Genomic DNA, 7,500 nt, shown 5'->3' on the forward strand with positions numbered 1-7,500 from the left:
ACCCGCGCGCGACGCAGAGCGCGAAGAAACGCCCCCGCGCGCCGGCCCGTGAGGACCGGCGGCGGGTTTCACAGCGTCGTCGCTAGCTCGAAAAGCGTCTCGGGGGGACCGAGAGAGCGCGCCAAGTCAAATTTGACCGGACGTCCGTCCGGCGCTCGCGCGCCGGCGGACGACAGACCGGCAACACTCTCGCCGAATCTTCTCTCCGAAGAGAGAAGACGGCGAAGTCTGGTCGCATTGTGTGCGCGACCCTCAAACAGGAGTGGTCCGTCGACAAACTAAGTCTTGCTCGGACCGCAATGTGCGTTCGAAATGTCGATGCTCATGTGTCCTGCAGTTCACACTCTGACGCGCATTTAGCTGCGTTCTTCATCGACCCACGAGCCGAGTGATCCGCCGTTCAGGGTAATAGTGTTTTATGATATATATATATATATATATATATTGTTTATCGGTTGCGTTTTTTTTCTTTTTTCTCTATCGGAAAAAAAATTACATTTTTCACAGAATATAGCCGGACGCGGGAATCGGGCCGACAGACCCGCCTCCCGCGACACCGGCAGTCCGCGGTTCGCGGCGGCGCCCTAGGGCGAAATTCCGCCGCAGTGTTTGCTTATTTTGCGCTCTGCGCGTGTGTATAAATATATTTATACTATATAAAAGAATGAAAATTCATTTTATATTATATTTCACAGGAAATGATCCTTCCGCAGGTTCACCTACGGAAACCTTGTTACGACTTTTACTTCCTCTAAATGATCAAATTCGGTCAAACTTTCCGACGCGTCGGATGCCCGAGACGAGCTTCCGCGCACCAGTCCGAAGACCTCACCAAATCATCCATCGGTAGTAGCGACGGGCGGTGTGTACAAAGGGCAGGGACGCAATCAACGCGAGCTGGTGACTCGCTTTTACTAGGAATTCCTCGTTCATGGGGAGAATTGCAAACCCCAATCCCTATCACGAAGGGGTTTCATCGGGTTACCCGGGCCGTTAGGCCAAGGAGGACACGCTGATCCCTTCAGTGTAGCGCGCGTGCGGCCCAGGACATCTAAGGGCATCACAGACCTGCTATTGCTCAATCTCGTGCGGCTATATATACCGCCGGTCCCTCTAAGAAGATTTTCATTGTACGCCGGTAGTGAAGACCGCGAAACACACTTCCGCGACGCGAACGCCGCAAGATGCGCGCCCGCGGACTCCTGTGATACCGGTTGCACGTCTATTTAATAGGCTAGAGTTACGTTCGTTACCGGAATTAACCTGACAAATCGCTCCACCAACTAAGAGCGGCCATGCACCACCACCCACCGAATCGAGAAAGAGCTGTTAATCCGTCAATCCTTCCAGTGTCCGGGCCTGGTGAGTTTTCCCGTGTTGAGTCGAATTAAGCCGCAGGCTCCACTCCTGGTGGTGCCCTTCCGTCAATTCCTTTAAGTTTCAGCTTTGCAACCATACTCCCCCCGGAGCCCGAAAGCTTTGGTTTCCCGGGAGCTGCCCACCGGGTTAAAATTATGAAACTTCGGCGGATCGCTGGCTGGCATCATTTATGGTTAGAACTACAGCGGTATCTAATCGCCTTCGAACCTCTAACTTTCGTTCTTGATTAATGAAAACACCTTTGGCAAATGCTTTCGCTTTAGTCCGTCTTGCGACGATCCAAGAATTTCACCTCTAACGTCGCAATACGAATGCCCCCAGTTGTCCCTATTAATCATTACCTCTGGTATCAGAAAGCCAACAAAACAGAACCGAGGTCCTATTCTATTATTCCATGCGTACAATATTCAGGCAAGTGTTAGCCCGCTTTGAGCACTCTAATTTGTTCAAAGTAAACAGCCGCGACGGCCCGCCTCGGCGCGCGGCCGCCCGCGAGGACGACCGCAACACACTGGCGGTGGACGCACCGGCGAGAAGCCCCGCAGACGTGCCTGTCGTACCGCATTCGGTAGACCGACACCGCAGGACACAATTTCAACTACGAGCTTTTTAACCGCAACAACTTTAGTATATGCTATTGGAGCTGGAATTACCGCGGCTGCTGGCACCAGACTTGCCCTCCAATGGATCCTCGTTAAAGGATTTAAAGTGTAATCATTCCGATCACGAGGCCTCGGACGAGTCCCGTATCGTTATTTTTCGTCACTACCTCCCCGTGCCGGGAGTGGGTAATTTGCGCGCCTGCTGCCTTCCGTGGATGTGGTAGCCGTTTCTCAGGCTCCCTCTCCGGAATCGAACCCTGATTCCCCGTTACCCGTGACAACCATGGTAGTCGCATAAACTACCATCGACAGTTGATAAGGCAGACATTTGAAAGATGCGTCGCCGGTGCTAGACCGTGCGATCAGCACAAAGTTATCTAGAATCATCTCGAATGGCGACGGACGGGGCGCGAACCCCGCCGCCGATTGGTTTTTGATCTAATAAAAGCATCCCTCCCGTTGCCGGTCAGGACCTCGTTTGCATGTATTAGCTCTAGAATTGCCACAGTTATCCAAGTAACTATGTACGATCTAAGGAACCAAAACTGATATATTGAGCCATTCGCGGTTTCACCTTAATTCGGCTTTTACTGAGACTTGCATGGCTTAGTCTTTGAGACAAGCATATGATTACTGGCAGGATCAACCAGGGAGCTGTTCATTTCTATATCGCTCCAGGATACGAAGGGCGTCTGAGGCGCGACGGAGTCACCCGCCGCGACACGCTCTTTATGTTCGCACCTATATAACTCACATTCTCGCTCGCTCGAGTTTGCACTCTCGCGATTCACGAGTCTGTTCGTTTTACTTTTAAATTCACTTTTTAACAAGTGAACGCTGGACCTGACGAGACGGACCACATGGATCTTCTCTTTGGCCAAAAATTTAATTCCCTTTCGTCAAATATTAACGTACGAGAGCGCACGCCTTCGGCGCGGCAATAGTGGGGACGTGGATTAGAATCCTACGACCGTTCTCGTTTTTGTTCACGGTGTTCTCTGCTTGCGCGGAACTCCAGAGTTTGTAACACGGGCGAAGTGCAATGCTCGCTCAGCCGCACAAAGGAGCTGAACGGCCACACGACGTTGATTTTCGCAAATGTAAAGCCGGCGCGGCATATCGGCCGCCGCAATGTGCGAACGCGGTGAAAAATGTATTTTAGCTAACGCCATGAGAGACGCGCATAATATACGTACGGCGACGGGTGTCGGCGTCTCGCACGCCGGGCCGCCAGCCATGCGGGGAGCCTACGCGCGTTTCAGGCGAAACGTAAATGAGCCGATGGGTAAAACGCGCGGTACGGTCGGGACTTGGCAAATTCTGCGAGATGATTTTATTTTTTCTTTTCTTTTTTCGTTTGAGAAGACGAATATGGAAAGAGATTATGATTGAAAAATTAGACTTATAATTTGGGTAGGAAATATTTTTGTTTTTTTTTTTTTATTTTCTTTTTTTTATTTTTTTTTTTATTTCACATTCACATTTGGATCGGAAGGAGGGACGAAATAAAAATCGGCGGGGGTGCATTTCGGATCGTCGCTCAGTGAAGTAAACGAAAAATTTAAGTTTCACGCGGAGCGCGCTCGCGGCCGCCGCGAGACGTCTCGCCGGGAGGGGGCCTCTCGCGAGACGTCGCCGGGAGGGGCCTCGTTCTCCATTAAAACTCGGCGAGAGGGTATAAAATATTTCTAAGTTTTTTTGTTTTTTTTTTTTTTTTTTAATTTCACATTCACTTTCGAATCGGAAGGAGGAACGAAATAAAAATCGGCGGGGGTGCATTTCGGATCGTCGCTCGGTGGAAATATTCGATAAACGAAAATTTAAGTTTCACGCGGAGCGCGCTCGCGACCGCCGCGAGACGTCTCGCCGGGAGGGGGCCTCGTTCTCGCATTAAAACTCGGCGAGAGGGTATAAAATATTTCTAAGTTTTTTGTTTTTTTTTTTTTTTTTTAATTTCACATTCACTTTTGAATCGGAAGGAGGAACGAAATAAAAATCGGCGGGGGTGCATTTCGGATCGTCGCTCAGTGAATAAACGAAAAATTTAAGTTTCACGCGGAGCGCGCTCGCGACCGCCGCGAGACGTCTCGCCGGGAGGGGGCCTCGTTCTCGCATTAAAACTCGGCGAGAGGGTATAAATATTTCTAAGTTTTTTGGTTTTTTTTTTTTTTTTTTAATTTCACATTCACTTTTGAATCGGAAGGAGGAACGAAATAAAAATCGGCGGGGGTGCATTTCGGATCGTCGCTCGGTGGAAATATTGATAAACGAAAAATTTAAGTTTCACGCGGAGCGCGCTCGCGACCGCCGCGAGACGTCTCGCCGGGAGGGGGCCTCGTTCTCGCATTAAAACTCGGCGAGAGGGTATAAATTATTTCTAAGTTTTAATTTTTTTTTTTTTTTTTAATTTCACATTCACTTTCGAATCGGAAGGAGGAACGAAATAAAAATCGGCGGGGGTGCATTTCGGATCGTCGCTCGGTGGAACTATTCGATAAACGAAAAATTTAAGTTTCACGCGGAGCGCGCTCGCGACCGCCGCGAGACGTCTCGCCGGGAGGGGGCCTCGTTCTCGCATTAAAACTCGGCGAGAGGGTATAAATTATTTCTAAGTTTTAATTTTTTTTTTTTTTTTTAATTTCACATTCACTCTTGAATCGGAAGGAGGAACGAAATAAAAATCGGCGGGGGTGCATTTCGGATCGTCGCTCGGTGGAATATTCGATAAACGAAAAATTAAGTTGCACGCGGAGCGCGCTCGCGACCGCCGCGAGACGTCTCGCCGGGAGGGGGCCTCGTTCTCGCATTAAAACTCGGCGAGAGGGTATAAATTATTTCTAAGTTTTTTTTTTTTTTTTTTTTTAATTTCACATTCACTTTCGAATCGGAAGGAGGAACGAAATAAAAATCGGCGGGGGGTGCATTTCGGATCGTCGCTCGGTGGAAATATTCGATAAACGAAAAATTTAAGTTTCACGCGGAGCGCGCTCGCGACCGCCGCGAGACGTCTCGCCGGGAGGGGGCCTCGTTCTCGCATTAAAACTCGGCGAGAGGGTATAAAATATTTCTAAGTTTTTTTGTTTTTTTTTTTTTTTTTTAAATTTCCCCTTCACTTTTGCATCGGCAGGAGGAACGAAATAAAAATCGGCGGGGGTGCATTTCGGATCGTCGCTCAGTGAAGTAAACGAAAAATTTAAGTTTCACGCGGAGCGCGCTCGCGACCGCCGCGAGACGTCTCGCCGGGAGGGGGCCTCGTTCTCGCATTAAAACTCGGCGAGAGGGTATAAAATATTTCTAAGTTTTTTGTTTTTTTTTTTTTTTAATTTCACATTCACTTTCGAATCCGGAAGGAGGAACGAAATAAAAATCGGCGGGGGTGCATTTCGGATCGTCGCTCGGTGGAAATATTCGATAAACAAAAATTTAAGTTTCACGCGGAGCGCGCTCGCGACCGCCGCGAGACGTCTCGCCGGGAGGGGGCCTCGTTCTCGCATTAAAACTCGGCGAGAGGGTATAAATTATTTCTAAGTTTTAATTTTTTTTTTTTTTTTTTAATTTCACATTCACTTTCGAATCGGAAGGAGGAACGAAATAAAAATCGGCGGGGGTGCATTTCGGATCGTCGCTCAGTGAAGTAAACGAAAAATTTAAGTTTCACGCGGAGCGCGCTCGCGACCGCCGCGAGACGTCTCGCCGGGAGGGGGCCTCGTTCTCGCATTAAAACTCGGCGAGAGGGTATAAAATATTTCTAAGTTTTTTTGTTTTTTTTTTTTTTTTTTAATTTCACATTCACTTTTGAATCGGAAGGAGGAACGAAATAAAAATCGACGGGGTGCATTTCGGATCGTCGCTCAGTGAAGTAACACGACAAACTTTAAGTTTCACGCGGAGCGCGCTCGCGACCGCCGCGAGACGTCTCGCCGGGAGGGGGCCTCGTTCTCGCATTAAAACTCGGCGAGAGGGTATAAATTATTTCTAAGTTTTTTTTTTTTTTTTTTTTTTAATTTCACATTCACTTTCGAATCGGAAGGAGGAACGAAATAAAAATCGGCGGGGGTGCATTTCGGATCGTCGCTCGGTGGAAATATTCGATAAACGAAAAATTTAAGTTTCACGCGGAGCGCGCTCGCGACCGCCGCGAGACGTCTCGCCGGAGGGGGCCTCGTTCTCGCATTAAAACTCGGCGAGAGGGTATAAATTATTTCTAAGTTTTAATTTTTTTTTTTTTTTTTTAATTTCACATTCACTCTTGAATCGGAAGGAGGAACGAAATAAAAATCGGCGGGGGTGCATTTCGGATCATCGCTCAGTGAAGTAAGCGAAAAATTTAAGTTTCACGCGGAGCGCGCTCGCGACCGCCGCGAGACGTCTCGCCGGGAGGGGGCCTCGTTCTCGCATTAAAACTCGGCGAGAGGGTATAAATTATTTCTAAGTTTTAATTTTTATTTTTTTTATTTCACATCTTATCGGACGGAGGAACGAAATAAAATCGGCGGGGGGTGCATTTCGGATCGTCGCTCAGTGAAGTAAACGAAAAAACTGGCTTTAGTTTCACGCGGAGCGCGCTCGCGACCGCCGCGAGACGTCTCGCGGGAGGGGCCTCGTTCTCGCATTAAAACTCGGCGAGAGGGTATAAAATATTTCTAAGTTTTTTTGTTTTTTTTTTTTTTTTTAATTTCACATTCACTTTCGAATCGGAAGGAGGAACGAAATAAAAATCGGCGGGGGTGCATTTCGGATCGTCGCTCAGTGAAGTAAACGAAAATTTAAGTTTCACGCGGAGCGCGCTCGCGACCGCCGCGAGACGTCTCGCCGGGAGGGGGCCTCGTTCTCGCATTAAAACTCGGCGAGAGGGTATAAAAATTATTTTTAAGTTTTTTTTTTTTTTTTTTTTAATTTCACATTCACTTCGAATCGGAAGGAGGAACGAAATAAAAATCGGCGGGGGTGCATTTCGGATCGTCGCTCAGTGAAGTAACGAAAATTTACGTTCACGCGGAGCGCGCTCGCGACCGCGCGAGACGTCTCGCCGGGAGGGGGCCTCGTTCTCGCATTAAAACTCGGCGAGAGGGTATAAATTATTTCCATGTTTATTATTATTTAGTTTATGAATTATTCATTTATTTATTAGGGCTATGTATAGCGTGTGAGCTCGCCAATATATTGGCAGTAAAATTTTTATTGTCTTTGAATTTCCTAGAGTTTTAACCATCGAAAAAAAAGAAGATTGCAAATAAAATCAACAGACAATGGAAATTTGATGTGTATTATTTTAATAGATTGTTTATAACAGAAAAATACATAGAGAAATATGCATTTTTATTTTTTGTAATAAAAACATAAAATTTCCATTGTCTGTTGATTTTATTTGCAATCTTCTTTTTTTTCGATGGTTAAAACTCTAGGAAATTCAAAGACAATAAAAATTTTACTGTCATATATTGGCGAGCTCACGGGCTATACTTACGCCATTTATTATTATTAGTTATTATTTATATCAGCTGGTCTCCAGCTGGTC

At 47.2% G+C, this 7,500-nt stretch overlaps 2 non-coding genes across 2 annotated transcripts; both read right to left on the reverse strand.

Annotated features, from left to right (window-relative positions):
• Positions 1-246: 246 nt before the first annotated feature.
• On the reverse strand, positions 247-408 carry LOC148274945 (5.8S ribosomal RNA). Its single transcript, XR_015824156.1, has one exon. It is a non-coding gene; the product is annotated as a 5.8S ribosomal RNA (ribosomal RNA).
• Positions 409-696: 288 nt separating this feature from the next.
• LOC148274946 (small subunit ribosomal RNA) lies at positions 697-2,635 on the reverse strand. Its single transcript, XR_015824161.1, has one exon. It is a non-coding gene; the product is annotated as a small subunit ribosomal RNA (ribosomal RNA).
• Between the last annotated feature and the right edge of the window lie 4,865 nt (positions 2,636-7,500).

The sequence above is a fragment of the Micrasema longulum genome, unplaced genomic scaffold, assembly GCF_059751315.1.
Source record: "Micrasema longulum isolate JH-2025_06_02 unplaced genomic scaffold, ASM5975131v1 h1tg001549l, whole genome shotgun sequence".
Taxonomy (NCBI): domain Eukaryota; kingdom Metazoa; phylum Arthropoda; class Insecta; order Trichoptera; family Brachycentridae; genus Micrasema; species Micrasema longulum.